This window comes from Sphaeramia orbicularis, chromosome 19 (genome assembly GCF_902148855.1).
Source record: "Sphaeramia orbicularis chromosome 19, fSphaOr1.1, whole genome shotgun sequence".
Lineage (NCBI taxonomy): Eukaryota > Metazoa > Chordata > Actinopteri > Kurtiformes > Apogonidae > Sphaeramia > Sphaeramia orbicularis.
In genome coordinates, this window is record NC_043975.1 from 14,027,529 (window position 1) to 14,043,601 (window position 16,073).

General features: G+C 37.5%; 1 long non-coding RNA gene across 1 annotated transcript; it reads right to left on the minus strand.

Moving 5' to 3' along the window:
- Positions 1 to 1,272: 1,272 nt before the first annotated feature.
- Positions 1,273 to 13,868, minus strand: LOC115410271 (uncharacterized). Its single transcript, XR_003934077.1, has 3 exons — positions 13,859 to 13,868; positions 4,821 to 4,830; positions 1,273 to 1,438 (listed from the first exon to the last, which is right to left on the minus strand). It is a non-coding gene; the product is annotated as an uncharacterized LOC115410271 (long non-coding RNA).
- Between the last annotated feature and the right edge of the window lie 2,205 nt (positions 13,869 to 16,073).

A 16,073-nucleotide genomic window follows, 5' to 3' on the forward strand; every position in this document is an offset into this window, starting at 1 on the left:
TATGATACAAACTGTCAGTGGTGCTGAAATGGACACGATTGCTCCTGCGGCTTAAACGTGAAGCTAAAATAAAGCCTGAGCATAAGTTTGGGCAGTGATTGGTTGTTGGAGGTGTCAATCATGTTGAGCCACACCCATTTAGCGTGATCACAACACTTTAACATGAATATCTGAAAGATGACAACTTTATTTCCCAGAATAAATCTATAAAAAAAAAGACAGAAATCACCTATAGCAACACTATACAGGATGTTTAATTTTTAGTTTGACCTGTATCCCATTGGCTGATATAGAGGGGGTGGGGCTACCATGACAGTTTGTGTTTTGGATTCACTTTTTAAGATGGAAATACTTAGATGAAAGATATGCTATTTTAATGTTTTTCAGGGTTGAAATGACCGTACATGTTTTTTTTTCTCATTCTCTTTTCTACAAATGCAACAAGAAAATAAAGGAAATATGTGCACAGCCATAAAAGACACAAAAAAATGAACTAAATGGGTTCAAATTCAAACTTTTGGAACTATTCGGGTCCAAATACACAAATAAATGCACCAAAGACTAATAAAAGTGGGTTTAGCAAAATATGACCCCTTTAACAAACCAACAAACCAAATTTTTGACTTTTACACACTACTGTATGTTTACATATTAACCAACCAGAAGAAAACCAGGTCTCCTCTTCCCTTTCAACTTCAGATGGTTTTCCATATATATAAATACATCTTTTGCAGCAGCACAACCATTAGCTTAGCTTCATTGGTTACAGCTATAACGGTGCAAATAGAAAACATGACCTGATATGTACATGTCATAGCCACATTTTTTTTAGACACGTTACATAGTGTGACTGTTGAACCTTAATGGGGTGGTTATAGAGTCCGTATCCGTCTACATGCTACTAAAATGTGTCAGCTGACGATAACATTTGGTTGGCTGGTCTACAACAACACTACACCCAAAACTCTGTACCATCCTTTTTGGTACCTTAAACAATATGTGAGATTTCTTTAGTGTGAGACTGTAGTATGAACCCACTTAACAATATGCAAACACTGGAGTAGAAATAATAACAACAATGTAGGTGAAAATGGTGGACAGCAAACAAAGCATCACATCTGTTTAGATCAGTGGTTCTCAAACTGTGGGGTGGGCCCCCTTGGGGAGGTGTGAAGGCTTGCTGGGGGGGGGGGGGGGGGGCCATGAGGTCACTCCGGGGTGTTTTTTTTTTTTTTTCTTCAGGTTAGAACATATAGCAGGTGGAACTAATGTTTTATCACTGGAGCACCCTGGACTCATTTTAGGGACGTACAACGAACCAATCTATTGCCATGGCGATCTGTCACTAAACTAGACAAAGAGTTTAGGTTTGGAGAACAGACAAGGATTGGACTGGAAAAGAAACATGTGACAGGTTTGTGTTTTTGCACAGTTTACACTTTAATGTTCTGAGATGTGCATGTGAACCGGCTCATTGCAGCCACTGATATTGTTCAGATGTTAATCTTTGTTACCAAAATGTGTTTGTTGTTCTAAAAAAAAACTAACTTTGTCATAGTTGTGAGATAATTGTGCATTTCCTATTCTTACTTGGAAAAATATTGTCTCAGGTAGCAGTCTTGTAGAGTTTATTTTTCTTGTTCAAGCAAAAATTAAAAGTTATTTTTAACCTCCTAAGACCCAGGAAATATCAGCAAAGTACAAGCTTTTTTTGTTTTGTATTAAATGACTGCCTGTATTGGAAACATCATGATACAACAGTTTTTTCAGATGTAGTTTTTAAAATTTTTATGGAATGTCCTTTGTGGTGTACAGTTTTCTTTTTTTTTTTTTTTGTATAAAGTTGTGAAACTCTTGTCCACAAATGTGGACAGAACATCCATAACTGGGTCTTAGGAGGTTAATTTGAACAAAAAGTACTGTTACAATAATGGTGTTTCTAAATTTATAATTGCACCACTGTTCCATTGTTATTGGGGTTGAGGGGGGCCTCAAGATTTTTCATCCTCCAAGAGGGGGGCTTGACAGAAAAAGATTGAGAACCACTGGTTTAGATGTTTATCCAACAACAAAGCGTTTCATCATTCATCATCTTGCTGCTGACCTTACATCCTATTTAGCTAAAGATGCCAAGGAAGAAAACTACCAGAGCAATGTGATGACTTTTCACTTTAAACCGTCTAAAACCAACAATTTCTGCGACCGAAACGTGCATAATTTACTCAAAAGAATAGTTACAAATGGGGCTCTTTTCCTTTTCCCCTGACATCAATCATTTGGCATAGTTACTAAGAGTTTCAGCAGTTAATGAAATGTTTTAAATCATTTATCACGTGTAAATACAACATATTGTCAGATTGACACGCTGTAGGTTTAGTTTTTATATCAGTGTAAAGGGAAACCTTTTAAATATTTAACTGATGCTCAGACAAAATATTGTAATGAACCATGATTTTTCACTATTTTCTGTCATTTTTAAGACTAAATAATTCACTTTAAAAATGATTTGTCATGGTTTGTTTTGGTTGAAAATGTTTTGAGAAAGTGTGTATTAAAATTACATGCAAACTTTGGGGATTTCGGGATGTATCTTGAGACTCGGTAGCCTCTTCCATGGGTCTTTTTACCAAATGTCAATGTCTGTTCCTACCTGAGATGTCAGGTGCCCACCCAGCTGTCTGGTCTCCATTATTACTTTCATCTCGTCTCAGCTCCTGATGCTTAATAAGCTAGCACCTGAGGGTCCTGCCTCTGTTTCTAAACTCTGATTTGATGTGGCAAGGAGACAGAAAACAGGGAAGAGGGGGGACAGAAATAAAAGAACAAGGGATCAAAATAACTGTGCCTGGCTGGCTGAGTGGAGTGGGGCCCATCAACACCAATAACCGTTAGCCGCGAACACGTGTGTCACAGCGAGACAAGTGTCATATCACTCAGCCCACTGCTTCATTTGACTGGAGCACATCAATCACTCAGGGAAATCCACACAGACGTGCTGAGATAGGCCTCACCTCTGGCTCCCTCATTACGTTGCGTCAGTGTTAGTGAAACCTCGGCCTGTCAGGAATTCAGAGCTGTATTTTCTTAAAAGAGCCTCTCCACCTCCATCATGCAGCAGCAGGGTGAGACGCAGCAGTGCATGGGAACGGCAGATACCGCATACATGTCCATGTGTTCTGTGTGTGTGTTTGAGCCGACCTCTGATAAAACACAAGATGGACGTGTGCATGGCTGCACATGTCCACTTAAGGGAAAACAAATCAGTCATGACAAGGATGTGAATGTCAGTATCAAATTAAAAGCCGTAAATCTGCAACTGAATTATTTTCACAAGCAATTAACAACATTTTTAGGAACCACAAACCACTTAACCTCTACTGTTGAGCTTTAGACTTTTCTTAAACACTTTAACCCATAAAGACCCAGTGCTACTTTTAAGGTGGTTCTCCCTACTTTAACCTTTCTTAAGTGATTTATCACCATTTATTATAATATTATCCTCTATATTTGGCAGTTTTTCAGTGAAAATCATGTATTTTCCTATATTTCATTTATTGATCATGTAGATGTTCAAAAAAGCACAGATTAAAGTTGAAGGTTATTATTTCAGAAACATGGAGAACTGAAGAAAAGTTACCTTTTTCACCAAAATTTTTCGATTAATCACAGTTAAATATTAATTTTTAATCTATATTAATCACTTTTCCCTTTGCATGAGCAAACAGACTCAACAAAGAAGGGAACATACATGTACTGTGTTTATTAAACTCCTTCAACGGGTTCAACAAAACAACTTGAAACAACTGTTCCGTCTTGGGTTTTTTTTGTCCTCATATTTCCATCCAGAGGGCCAACGTGCTGTTTACTGTCTTCCATCTTTATGGGTTGGTTCTGCTGCCTGTCACTACTGGATCAACTGCACATTTGTTCATGCGTGATGATAACTCTACTTGGACAAACTAACCCAGATGTGTTGCCAGAGACGTACAGAGTCATTCTGTGCTGCAGACAGGTTAATTGTGTTAAAATTTTTAATCAGATTAATCGCGTTAACGTATGAATTTTGACAGCCCTTTTACATACATATATATATATATATATATATATATATATATATATATATAAGAAGATGATGGTGTTTCCATGTTCACTACAGAGCTTCGAATATCCAAATGGATCATATCTGATGCTGTTAAAAAGCAGAGAAACTGAGTATTACTTGACTTATTTAAGTGTACGGATAAAATTGGTGATTGGTGAGTTTGGTTTTGATCGCTGATGGCTGTTTAGGTCTTTGAGGGTCAACATTTACGTAATTAGTATTAAATGTTACTATAGACGTAGTGGGTTGTAATCTGAGATCTTAAATATCACTTTGGGTTCAATAGATGAGATGAACAGACTGAACTCAATAAACATCTAAGATTTAAATACTTCCATCTGTTATTTGATCAAACATCAAATCCAGTGATTGGCTGAGCTGATACTCAGTATTTTAACATCAATATATGTATCCAATATCCAATAAAAGAAGTTTATACTCCCCACTTACAACGGTATTTGATTGATCTGATATCCCATCAGCACTGAAATAAAAAAAGAACATAGTTATTTAGTAGTGTTTGACAACAATCCCTCCATTTTAGTGTGACAAAGAATGCTGTTAGATGCTGAATTGTTCTTACTTTATCTGATTGACAGTCAGCCTAAAGGCATTTCAGCTGTTTTGTGGTCAAATTATTCTGAAATTTGACTCGATTCCAAATATCAATCTCTTATTAATAATTGCTATGACTATTGGAGTGGATTATACATGATACTAGTTTGCACCTGTTCAGTAGAACGGGCCTCTTGGCGTCCTTACAGACTGAAAATCCAATAACATACTGATTAATTTTCTTGCAAGAATCAATTGATCATTTAAGCTCAACTAATCTGCACCATATGTTGCACATGTATGCATTCATCGCATGCAGTCGTCTCATAATAAAACCTGATATTTCTGCTTTGAATCGCTCTGTTCAAGTAAAAGTGAGAAAGTGTCCCTCTGCGGCGGCTTTAACAAAGGATTAAAAGCTTATTAACAAAGGCCTCCCTTGAAAGCACATCTCCCTCCCCGGCTGCCGCCATGCTGCGCCCAGCTGTGTATACAACTCCGACAGGTAGAATAATAATGGTTATACATCACTGCACCTGAGAGCCCAATCATCTAAATCTCCCCCTGCCACTGCCTCACAGACTCCATTACTTTATTGACACGCAATCTTAAGAAGGAGAGAAATATTGCACATGTAAGGTCACTTGGTTATGAAGACATATTATCATATTATCTGCATGAGGGTTGTAGGGCTCAGGCCTGACAAAGCTAATTATAATTGGACATGATACAGAGCTCAGAGCGTATTACGTGCTTGGCTGCATGACAAAGTCGCAGCTGAGATATGAGAGGAGAGGAGCATGAGCTGAAACTCAATGTGGGTGAAGCTGCACAAAAACAGCAGCGAGCGCTCTGATGATAATTTATGGATACATCCACTATAAGCACCAGGCCAAACCTGTTCCTGCTTGTTCCTGCACCCTGAGATGGAAAGAGCCAGTTGTTCAAATACAAATTTCTTATGCACGTTGACTTGAAACAGCTCTAATGCCCAAATGTCACATTTCGTTAGTGACAACAAAAGTGGCCCGGCGGCTTCTTATCTCCACTCCCAAGGTTATTTCTGTATCCGCAGACACAAACAACTGTTTGTTTTTCCTCTTAAATGACGGAAATCTTTTGCTGCCTCCTTCAAAACCAGCTATTTACCTCCAAACTGTGATGCATTATTTTTACAGCTGCCTTCACCAAACCTGCATCAGTTGGTGAAAAATCAAATCAAAGACCAAATAAACAGCAGAAAATAACCACATCAAGCAATACTGCGCATGTGTTCTCTTCTGGTTTCCGTCCTGCGGTTTTATAATCTCATCACAGGGGTCACGATCAGCCAGGTCGAGCTGCGAGCAGATCCAGGGTCAGATGTTAACAATAGTTTAATAATGTCAGGCACAAAGATGATTTTCCCACTCATTTCTGGTGATTCATCGCTTCAGCGGCCTTTTTAATATAAAATGTATTCGCTTATTCCCATGAATATGACTATTTTTACAACTAGACTGGAGTCTATTACTGTAACACTGCACTATTTAACTTCCCTCTCCTTAAATAGCTGTCATCTCTGCTTAATGGAAATGTACTGAAATGGAAAAAATTACAATCATTTTCGACAAGCTGGGTTTAAGGTTAATTTGAGGAAGTTAAATTTGCATAATGTATGATGTTAGCAGTCAGTGGGCTGTAGCCCCCATGACTCAGTCAAGTACATATATATATATATATTTTTATATATATATATATATATATATATATATATATATATATATATATACACTCATACTCTTAGGTAAAAATAAAGAACACCTGAGGAAATGAATTTAGCCCCATTAGCAGTGTTGCTTTACACAATCACATTGTTCAGGCTGAAACATCTCAGCCACCACTAGATGAATCATCACTTTACACCAGGTACCTTTCATTTTAGTGACATGCTAAGAGTGTTGTGCCTCTTTTCCTTTTACACAATAATGCAAGTTCAATCAGATCTGTCCACTCTGTGTACAGACAGAAAATAGAAAGATAATGGATCCATCATGATGATGATGAAGCACAGAAATAAAATAAGAAACATGCTTTCTGCACCTATAAAGGGTTTTTACAGAACATTGTGATTCTACAGTCAAGTTGACCTTTGACCTTTTGGATATAAAATGTCATCACTTTTTCATTTCATCCTGTTACATGTGAAATTTTGTCATGTGTGACTTTTTTGAGTTATGGACAAAAATGTGTTTTGTGAAGTCAAAGTGACCTTAACCTTTAGCCACTAAAATTGAATCAGTTCATCCTTGAATCCAAGTGAATGTTTATGCCATATTTGTGGAAATTTCCTCAAGGTTTTCCTAGGATATTACACTTTTAAACATAACGTGACCAACCAACATAAAAACTGTCTTATGGTGGCACATAACAGAATCTGAAAAACCCCAAACCTCAACAGTCCAATTTAAAAGGTCAAGATTCAACTATTAGCTTCAACTTTCAGCATTTTGCCTGAAAACTGTGGTGTTCCTGTCCATCCCAAACAGGAAAATGTCCCTCCTGTGTATTTATGATTTAGTGATTGCCATGTTGGCCTTTTAGGACTAAAAGTGACCATATTTGGGGGAAAGGGGTGGAGCTACAGGAGTGCAAGGGGTCATTGGTGAGCTAATGCTAAAAGCTAACATACTGACCCCATAAAGCACCAAACTTCATCAGGCATCGAGTAACATGGTCTGGTTAGTGTAACATATTAACCACAACTACAGTGGAGGTCAGGAACACAGGTATGTCAGGAAAAAGTGTGTTTTATTAAATTAACAGAAGCTCCATAAGTCTGACCTGTTCATCAAAGCCTTCTATTAGAATCAATTTATTATTAATGGAGGAACATTTTCACAATGGACCTTCAGATCACTTATTAGAGGGTCCAAATAATGTGATTAAAACCACAGTTACTCTTGAAAGACCACTGAATTAGTATTTTTAGAGATAAGTAAATGACATTCTAGGGCTGGAAAAAATGAAAAAAATAATCTCACTGCCATGCTGTTATTAAGTGTTTACAGTTTTTGAATTCTTGTGTGTGTGAATATACCTTAAAACAAACACAAAACAAAGTACAAAGAAATATTTGTTTTGTAAAATATCCTAGTGGCTATCAGTGGTATTACAACTTTAACATAGCCTACTTTCCCATTGGCCTCATTTTGGAGTTGCCTCAGTGCAGGAGTGTCACACTCATTTTAGATTAGGGGCCACATACAGCACAAATTTGATCTCAAGCAGGCCAGACCAGGAAAATAATAGCACAATGACAAGATACATAAATAAATAATAACAAATGTAAATGTTTCTTTTCGTTTTAGTGCAAAAAAGTAAAATTACAGTATAAAAATGCTGTGATTTTACAGAAACAACTAGAAATTTAAAGTAAATAAGTGGGATTTTAACAATATTATGCCTCAGCTCAACATTCAGATCTCGGTAGATGGACAAAGGCACAAAACATTTAGTCCCAGGCATCTGGAACTGAAAAATATAGCATTTCATTGTATGATCAACACAACTTGTGAAGACTCAGTGATAGTCTTGACTGTTAATGCCTTCTGTTTGATTTTTAGACTTTGAAAATTCATCCTATAGACTGGATTGAGTCCTTTAGAGGGATGGTTTTGGCCCACAGGCCGTATGTTTGACACCTCTGCCTTAAGCTATTTTCAGACCGGGTATCTGAGTTCGTATCCAAGTATGTTTGACCCCAAAATCCACTTTATTTTATTAAAGCCAATGCAAACATTCCATGCACAAGTACCGTACAAGCCCAGCTGAGAAGGTAGTCCTGGGTATGGACTACGTGGATTCCAGTACAGAACGTTGCCATGTGAAAGCAATCTGTACCCGAGATTGGAAATGACCTAATCACCGCAAGACCATAGATGGTGCTCCTGTTGTCTTCTGAAAAAGCCTCGGATCTGTGCGGCACACGCTCACCCTATCGACCAAACCACTCTCTCTTCTCTTTGCCTTAAACACGCTAAGAGATAGAAAAGTATTTGCTGTGAACAGAACAGTCTCTCGGTTGACGACGTAAAGGTTTGTCACTTCTGCGTTTATTGGATAGCAACAGAATTCCTTCCACACCGCCACCTACTGTTTCGGCCCTGTAACACCTACTCATTTTCAGGCATATGCTGCGGTATGTGCTTGTGAAGGCAACATCTGCAGGAAAGGTGTGATCGTATCCAGGTACAGCACAGATCTGGATACCCAGTCTGAAAATGCCCTCCTGAAAATCCCTGGTCCCTCCTCAAGCATCCAATATATAACCCCACCATAACTTCTAAAAGTATAGCCTCATCAGGTTAGACTATTGACTCTAACGTTTATTTATAGTGCTGATGTTTCCACAGGTTTTGCTGATATTAACAAAAGTATACAGAATCACTAGAGTTATGGTTTAAACTTCTAATTTAGGGCCAAGACTCGGGATAACAAATAGCGTATTCACATCTAATCTTTTATAAGTAGTTCATATGTTGCTGCTTAAAACAATCTATAAGTCTAATGTTAAAAACATGCACACTGTCTGAGAAGATACTGAAAACATCTGGAAGTCCTTTCGCCAATAAATCTCTCTGATAAACGACAGGGCTTCAAAAGTCAGAGGAAAATAATGAGCGGTGCAACATCTTGGCCCAAGTAAAAACACACTTGAAATACAAGTCTACATCTCAGATGCTGCGCTCCGAGACCACAAATCACGAAAGCTCAATGTATTAGGAATTTATTTCAAAGCACATCATGTCATACACACACTTGCAACTGTATATATTACCCAAATACTGGCCAGAGGTTCTGGTAGTCTGGTAATGCTCACAGAAAGACTGGTTGACAAATATCTTTATTTTACCAAGCTGCATGCCTGATATATTTTCCTAAAATTGCACTTTCCTGTTTGTGTAAGTTGTTTAAAAGACCAAATGAGTATGGGAGCTGTGAAATAAACTAAGCCGTAGATCATTTTTTTCTGGCTGAAGACTGGTCAATATGCCTGAAATTAATCAAGAATAAGCAGGTAATAGCAATCTGTGTTTAAATTACTTGATATTTAAGCCATGCTGTTTGAGCCTCATGCTTTGCTCTGAACAATTAAATTTAATTAACAGCTATTAAGCCCGGTGGTTCTGTTTGGAAAGCAGCTCCTCAGCCTTCCAGCTTTGTCATCTGGTTTCAGAAACTCGCCATGACAGGCCATTTTTCATGATTTCTCTCACATTGGAAAAACACCAGTACTTTAATTAAGAGGCTTGGATGTCCAGATGCTTACCTTTTTTTTAAAAATGATTACTGATGGAAAGTGTCGAGCAAAGCGAGCAAACATCGATGAAGACAAGCCGATCGCAGAGTGAGAATTCTCTAGTGTGTAGTGAACATTGACATTTGGGTTGTTTTCCTTTGTGGCCTTAGTGTTTGTGCCATTATAAGCTGTGTAAGCAGTTACCTTAATGCCACTGAACTGTTTTCCAAGTCAGGATAGTCTTTTAAAACCTAGATAAGATTTGTGAAAATAGTGAGCTCAAAATAGGCTTTTTACTCTACACAAAATATGCCTTTTTTGTTTTAACCCTTTATCGGGCAAGTGACTATTTTTGGTAATTTATGCATACATTACAAAACTTGACAGCAACAGTTACAGTGGGGACAGTGAGTCAACAATCTCAGGTCCAGTGTGGTCTACAGGGTCTGTAAGGTCCACCTCTGCATGAACAGTGAGTGTATCTGCTTTGTTAGGTACCATGAAGTAATGGTACTAATGTAAGGAATGATGTTCAAAGGGAGAATGTGGATGTGGACAGGGGTCTGGATCAGCACTTATGTTGTTGGTATGTTCTACAAGTGTTGTTCTAATGTTCTAAAATGCGTGTTCCTTTCACCTTACATGTGTTTTTCTTGTATTTTTTTATACTTACTTCTTGGATTTATTCATTTATTCATTTATTTATTTATTTATTTATTTATTTATTTATTTTTTGCCACTTATGGGTAAGGAACCAAATATGGTAACTTCATTGACCTTGATTTTCCACATAATAAATATTCTTTGAAAACTTTTCTCACAAGTAATAAAGTCTTGTTAGGTCCTCCAATATCACACTAAAGGCTCCCACACTGTGCGACTTTAACAATCTTATAAGTTCACAGCAAGCCACACGGTACGACATGAAGTTTACAGTGTGCACATTGCACTATGCTGTGAATAGATTGCACGATGAAAACACAAGCTACAATGTACATGAGTCAACGTGAATGCGCAAGAATTACACAGTATCAGAGTGCGCAATCCATCCATTAAAAACAAGAACACAAAGAAGTAGCTGAACATTCACCCTAGTAGCATTTATATGTGTGGACAATAAGTCAAAACAAAGGAGGGGGAGGAGGAGAATATGGACGTGGTCGCGGCTCGGAAAGAGAGGCCAACTTGGGATGCCAATTTTGCAAAGAGAGCTTGAAATAGGTCCTTGTTAGCATCTGCTAGCATTTAACATTAGCATTTACTGTTATGGTCTCACTTTCATTGTCACGCTGATCAGTACGCCATTTCATACTGCATTTCTATTGGTCAGTTAGCGTACATAGGTTGCAGCAGCAGTCACACTGTGAGATGCTCACTCCAAATTTCTGACAGTGTCAGAATTTTATCGCAGGCTGTCTTTGGTCGCAAGACTGTGACAACAGCTGTCCTTGAACATCTCTCACAGTGCAATGTAAGACCACCAGTTTAGGGCCAAAACCAAAGATATCGCCACTATTCTCTCACGATTGCTATCTTTTGTCTGAGATGGCTGATAATCACACAGTGTGTGGGAGCCTTAAGGTTGAAACTCTGAATTTCAGAGTATTTCTATGAGTGCCCCATAAAAGGTTAATTGCATACCATATCAAATAAGGAAAACACTAGTGGAATCATTAGTTCTGTCGCATTTAGATTATTGTTCAATCATTTGGTCAAACACATCAGAAATAAATCTAAATAAACTTCAAATTGTGCAAAATAAAGCAGCTCGAATAGTCCTAAACTGTCCATTTAGAACAAGTACTAGTGACACTCACACCCGTCTGGCCTGATTACATGTTAAAGGCAGAATTAGATACTCTTTAGTTAAATTTATTAGAAACATCATAATTACAAAAACACCTGAACTTCTTTACAGTAAACTGACTTTTTTCAGTGACATCCATCAACATTCCACACGTCAGTCAGAGGACAGACATTTCCTGTTGCCTGCTTGTAGGATGAATCAAATACAGGGTAGTGTGCAATACAGGGCAATGGTGGCATGGAATACATTGCCACAATTTTTAATTTCAGAAATTCAAGCAGTTAGTTTTTCTAAAAGGTTGAGAATTTTTATATTTACCCAAGAATAACTGTCTGAGCTATTGTATATCCTATAATGACATCATCTAGACGGTTTGTTTTTTTGTTTGTTGTGGAGCTGTTTTTTATTTATTTATTTATTATTATTATTATTATTATTATTATTATTATTATTATTATTATTATTTTATTTATTTATTTATTTATTTATTTTATTTTATTGTATTTATTTATTTATTTTCTGTTGTTGTTGATATTATTATTGTAATTGTTTTGTATTGTGTGCTGTTGCTGATTTTTGGTTTTGTGTTGTTGTGTGGAGTGTATGTACATCCTGTTTGTTGAGTGAGTTGTGGGAAATTGTTGGTGCTTTGTTTTTGTGTTGTTGATGACCCCAGGAAGAGTAGCTGCTGGGGTATGCAGCAGCTGATGGGGATCAAACTAATAAACTAAACTAAATAAACTAAACTAAACTGACCAAGATTGTTCAAGATGGAACCGAACAAATCTTTAAAAATCTTAGTAAAGTTGTCACAGTCATGAGAGAAGTATTAGATCCTTTTCAACTAAAAGTCAGGCATTGAAGCCTTACTTATTCAACAGTAAGTATTATCTGCAAAATGCACTCCTTGTCAGTCATTGTGCAGGTAATGGTTTGACTATTATACATGTTTTTATGTTAATACTGCAAAAGTTATTAAGGTTGAGCACATTTGAACCATTTTACATCCTTTCAACATCTACTCTTTTCAAGGAACCCTAACACAGGGTTACACACAAAAAAGACCAATGTGCTTCTTGTTGGATTTCAGTTGAAAGGCCACATCTTCTGCTTTATGCATTTAACATGTGTGTGAAACACACTCTAACTCCATCAGTTGAAACAAAGCTCACATGCAACCCTGCAGCAAACACTAACATTAAACACTTCCCTGGGTGTTACGAGTATATATACTGCTGGCAATTTAATCTACAGTCATCCATCGTATTATATAAGATCATAGACACCGATCAGCCACAATATTCTAACCACTGACAGGAAAAGTGGTATTAATGTTGAATATCTCATTCCAATGGGACCTGTCAGTGGGTGCGATGTATTAGGCAGTAAGTGAACAGGTAGAGTTTGAAGTTGATGTGTTAGAAACAGCAAAAATGGGATCTGAGCAACTTTGACAAGGGATAAATTGTGATGGTCAGAGCATCTCCAGATCTTGTTGTTGATTCCAAATGTAAAGTGTTTAGTACCTTCCAAAAGTACCTAAAAAACAACTGGATCCCAACCAGTCGTGCATCGATGGGAGCAGAACATTATTACCACCTGACTAATATGGTGTAGGGTCCAGATTTACCACAAAAACAGCTCCTAGACTCCACCAGACCTCTGAAGGTGGACTGTGGTATCTGGACCAAGGTGTTAGCAGCAGATCCCTGAAGTCCCTGAAGTCGAGAGCTGGACCTCCATGAATGAGTCCTGAGATTGGGATGACTTTCCTTAGTCTGTTTTTGGTCAGTACTAACCACTGCAGACCAGGAACACCCAACAAGACCTGCAGTTGTGGAGATGCTCTGACCCAGTCATCACTGTTACATTATGACCCTGGTCAAAGTCACACAGTTCCTTATGTTGCTTATTTTGCTGCTTCCAACACACACAGCATCAAGGGCTAAATGTTGACATGCTGCCTAATATACTCAAACCAGTGAAAGGTTCCATTGTAATGAGATAATCAATATTATTATCACTTCTCCTGTCAGTGGTTTTAAAGTTATGGCAAAGTTATGATCAGTTTATGCTTGTAGTTTTATTGTGCTGAAAGAAACATGTATATCACTAAAATGTTTCACAATTTCAGAAAAAAACAAGTTTTCAGCTTTATCCGGATGCATTTTCCAGTGAATCAAATAGGGGTTTTAAAGACTATTTAGCTTCAGAAGGAGGTAAATATCACACTCAGCTAATAAAGGAAACACCTAATCCTTCAGTTTATTACAATCATTGAAAATCAACATATTTGGAGATACAGTATGTGGTTCTGACTGGGCATGAAGGAGATTAAAAACTGTAAAGTAATGCCCGAAAACCACCTAGAAACCTTGGTTCTTCATCTCTGAAGTAAAAAATAAATTTTCTTCCACCCAAAGTAAATATAAAATTACTGTTTTGACTAAGTGATTAATAAATTACTGATGAACATCCCTGTTATTAACTGAGTGTTACTCAGACTAGATCCACAACCGGTATTTTCTACTGGAGTCCACTAATGGCGATAAAATAACATTACTGCCTTTAACCCATTAAGACCCAGTGCTACTTTTGTAGCAGTTCCCAAATTAATTTTTCTCTATTTTTAACCTTTCCTAAGTGATTTCTCCCCATTTATTATAATATTACACTCAGTCTTTTGCATTCTTAAGGGAAAATCAGGTATTTTCCTGTATTTAATTCACTGATCATGTAGATGTTCATAAAAACTTAGATTAAAGTTGAGGGCTATTATATCAAAAAAAGAGAAAATGGAAGAAAAAGTGACTTTTTCAGTAAAATAAATCATTAACTGAACATAAACCTTGTGTCTCCATCCACTGTTATTTATCCAAATCCATGGGTTTTACCGGTGAATCAATGTTGTAGAAGATGATGGTGTTTCCATGGTAACTACGGAGCCTCTGAACGTCCAAATGGGTCACATTTGATGATCATGAAAAGATGAAAAACTGTATGTTACACTAATTATTTACATGGATTGATAGTATTAGTTAATGAGAAGTTATTAAACAGTTTAGATCAGTAGGTGCTTTTCGCCAACAGTGGATGTTTGGGTCTTTATGGGTTAAAAGGGTATAAATATACAGTACATTTCTTTAAATATCTTAAACTAAGGATTATTATATCAAAAACAGAGGAAACTGAAGAAAAAATGAGTTTTTAAGCAAAATATATCATTACTTAAACATAAGCTAAGTGTCTCCATCCACTGTCATTGATCCAACTCTATGGGTTTTACTGGTGAATCAATGTTGTAGAAGATGACGGTGTTTCCACATTCACTACGGAGCCTCTGATCGTCCAAATGGGTCATATGTGATGAACATGAAAAGATGAAAAACTGCATTTTACACCAATTATTTACATGTACTGATAGAATTAGCAGATCAACAGGTATTTAACTTTTATATCAGTAAATGATTTTGGTGTCCTGTGGATGTTTGGGTCTTTATGGGTTAAATACGAACCTTTTCATGAGAATAGAATTGAAAATGTGTTGTTTTTAAATGTCTATTCTAAGCTGTTGCGTGCCTCTTAGACAGGGTTAAGGTCATACATGGGGATGACAGAAGGAAGGAGGTGTCATTATCTTCTGGTTGTAATTTTACTTTTACACACAACAAAACAAAAGCTACAAGAGCGATATTACCGGTTACAATAATCATCAGCGTATGTTTGACCTCCAGGCATCACCCTACCCAGAAACAGGGTCAGCCCAGGGTCGGGAAGCAGATGAGTATCAGTTGGAGGCTGCTGCTATGTGAGTCTGATCCAACAGGTGGCATGAGAGTCCAACGGCAGCAGATCACTTGTTCCTTCTACATTAGAGCCGACACAGCTGCAGGGGACTAAAGCTGCCTTTGTTGTGCTGTTATTTTTTTCTTAATTGGCTTCTAGACAGGAGCTCAGCCTCATTTCTGCATTTGGGTGCTGATGATGTGAAAAGAGCCACATTAGGCTTTCTAATCTAGGAAAACACATTCAACATATTCCACTCAGTTAGCGTAGCGTCTTCTTTAGTAACTCCTTAAGCTAATTTAGGGGAGTATTTCTGCCCCTTGACAATGTTTTGTTCTCCGTAAAGCGCCCGCATTAACACGATGAATATTAACGATATTGGCCTCTCAAGAATGTCAACAATTTTCTGGCTACTTATTTCTGTATCCTCTTTGCACAAGGCTTTCATTTCCTTAGGTACGCTGGTAAAAGGCAGCTCCGGCCTGCCCTGACTAATTTCCTCTCAGCCTCACAGATCACAGGCCTTTCCCACCCAGTGCTCC